General features: G+C 34.2%; 1 non-coding gene across 1 annotated transcript; it reads left to right on the forward strand.

Moving 5' to 3' along the window:
• Window positions 1–1,604: 1,604 nt before the first annotated feature.
• On the forward strand, window positions 1,605–1,737 carry LOC126010105 (small nucleolar RNA SNORA51). The gene has a single exon (XR_007496242.1). It is a non-coding gene; the product is annotated as a small nucleolar RNA SNORA51 (small nucleolar RNA).
• The last annotated feature ends 1,424 nt before the right edge of the window (window positions 1,738–3,161 follow it).

The raw sequence follows: 3,161 nt of genomic DNA on the forward strand, positions 1-3,161 counted from the left end.
AAGCTTCTGCATGGCAAAAGAAACCCTACTTAATGCAAGAAGACAGCTAACAGAATGGGAAAAAATCTTTTCACTTGATATATCAGATAAAGGGCTGATATCTAGAACACACAAAGCGCTCAGAAACCTGAGTCCTTCAAAACCAAACGAAGCCATAAAAAAATGGGGAGACGAAATGAATAGACATTTCTCTGAGGAAGAGAGAAGGATGGCCAACAAACACATGAAAACATGCTCACCTTCACTCATCATCAGGGAGATCCAAATCAAGACAACAATGAGATACCACCTCACACCAGTGAGGTTGGCTCACATCAAAAATAATAGGAACAACCTTTGTTGGAGAGGATGTGGTATGAAAGGAACTCTCATTCATTGCTGGTGGGAATGCCCCTTGGTCCAACATCTATGGAGAAAAGTCTGGAGAGTGCTCAAAGTACTCAGAATTGAGCTGCCATTTGACCCAGCAATTGCTCTCCTAGGCATATATCCCCAAGATGGAAGGACATTCATTCCAAAATACATATGCACCCCACTATTTATTGCAGCACTCAGTATAATAGCCAAATCTTGGAACCAACCTCGATGTCCAACAACAGATGAATGGATCATTAAGATGTGGTACATATATACAATGGAATATTACATGGCAGTTAGAAATGATACAATCACAGACTTTGCAGCAACGTGGATGGACCTAGATCATGTTATGTTAAACGAAGTAAGTCAGAAGACAAAAGAAAAACACAGAATGGTAGCACTATTCTGAAACACCTAGAATACATAAAAAACAAAAAAAGGACATTGAAGAAGCATAACTGCTAGAACCACAAAGAAAGACTTCATAAACTCCATTCCCTGATCTGCACAGCCACCAAGATCTCTAGAAACAGGTCTGATTTTACCATCCAAGATAAAGTAGAAGTCTTCCACATACCACGAAAGCAGCAAGAGGAGAATAAATGATCTATTTTTTTGACGTCTTTATTTTGGTGTGGAGATTACGGTTGATGTCTCCAATATTATTTTATTTTATTTTGTTTTGTCTTTCTCTTTCTTTTTGTACTTGAGTATGATTTGATTTCAGAACCGAGATTATTGTGTGGTGCCTGTCTTTATTGTTGTGGTGCTTATCGGTTATTTAATTCGATATTTTTTTGTGTGTGTGTGTGTGTATTGTTGTGGTATTTTAATTACTTTTTTCACATCCTCTCTCAAACTGAGGTTGGAAGCCTCTAGACAGGACTCTGCCTATTTTCAGTATATTTGATTTTTGATTGAGAAGAGGACATATTAGGTGATGGGTATTCCCCTGATTTAATGTGAATATGTACCCAAAATACTACAGTGAAAGATATGTAAGCCATTATGGAAAAAAAATTGTGTTTTTAATCAGAAACTTTCTTTGACTTACATGTATTATTATTATATTAATTATATTATATGTTATGTTATGTCACTATATTATGTTATATTAGTTTACCTTATTAGGTTAATCAATTTTGTCCTTTAAATGAATTCTTACTTAAAAAAAAAAAACAAACAAAAAAAAAACAACTTTAGTTTGCCCTGAAGAAAAAATAAATAAATAAAAGATAAAATAAGGCCTCCCAATTCTTACCACAGGCTGTGTTCTTTACACTGGCTGTATAGAAAGAGGAGGTACAGTAAAGGCACCCCATATACACCTCAACACAGGCCCCTTGCCGGGTATGTATTGTGAATTGGGGGACAAAAAAAAATGAAAAAAAAAAAGAAAAAAGAAAAAAAAACCTATTTAGGAGTGTTTTTGGTCTTCTATTTTCTGGAAGAGCCTAAAAAGGATTTGTAGTAGGTCCTCTTGAAAAGTTTGAAAGAATTCATTAATGAATCCATCTAGTCCTGGGCTTCTGTTTTGGGGAAGACTTAATTACCTTTGTCATTTTCTCAGTAGTGATGGGTCTTTTATGATATGCTAGATCATCTTGTTTCAAAATTGAGAAGTTTTAAGTGTCCAAGAATTTATCCATTTTTTCTGGATTTTCTTGGTTTTTGGCATAGAGTCTCTCAAAGCAATCTCTGATTACCCTTTGAATTTTTGTAATTTCTCACCATTTTCATTTTAATTCCATTTATAACTTTCTCTTTTTTGTGAGTCTTACTAGTGGTTTATTGATTTATTTTTTCAAAAAACTAACTCTTGCTTCCATTGATCTTTCACATTTGGGGAGTTCCAATTCATTAAATTCTGCTGAGCTTCATTATTTTCTTCTGTCTTTTTTTGGGTTTATTCTTTTGACCTTTTCTAAGTTTTAAGCTGTTTCATTGTTATAGAATTAGGCTTAACCCTACTGATGAAAGCTTCAAGGCTATAAATTTTCCACTTAATACTACTTTTGCTGTGTCCGATGCTTTCTGATTATTTATGTCTTCATTTTCATTTGTTTCCAGGAATCTCTCAATTCCCTCTTTGATTGCATCTCTAACCTACTCACTGTTCAGTAGTGAGATGTTTAATTTCCAGGTGTTAAAAAGTTTCTTCTTTGTGTCTGTTTGTAATTCACTTCTAATCTCAGTAAATGGCAATCTGAGAAATAATAATAAAATAATAATTTGTATTTTCTTGATTTTTTGGAGGTATGCTTTGTGGCACAGCATGTGGTCTATTTTGGAAAATTACTCATGTACATTGGAGACAAATATGTATTCAGCTTTTGGGGCATGGAGATCCTTATACATAGATATAGATATCTACCAAGCCATTCTCTTTTATTTCATCTTTCAGAACCAGTGTAGCCTTGCTGAGTTTTAGCCTGGTTGACCTATCAAGGGGTGACAGAGTAGTGTTTCAGTCTATCATTATTATTGTGTTATTATTGATATCTTTCTTCAAATCTGTCAGCAATTGCTTTAAATATTTTGCTGGCCCCTCATTGGGTACATATATGTTTAGGAGTGTGAATTCTTTCTGTTGTACATATCCCTTCATTGTGGAAATGTCCACCTCTATGTTTTATAATATTTTTAAGCTTAACGTTTGTGTTGTCTGATATAAGTATGGCCATCCCAACTTTTTTATGGGAGTTATTTACTTGAATAATTGTCCTCCAACCTTGACTTTGAGTCTCTGTTTGTTTTGACTATTGAGATGTGTTTTTTTTTTTTTTCAGGCAGCAGAATGT

Source organism: Suncus etruscus, chromosome 5 (genome assembly GCF_024139225.1).
Source record: "Suncus etruscus isolate mSunEtr1 chromosome 5, mSunEtr1.pri.cur, whole genome shotgun sequence".
NCBI classification, from domain to species: Eukaryota; Metazoa; Chordata; class Mammalia; order Eulipotyphla; family Soricidae; genus Suncus; species Suncus etruscus.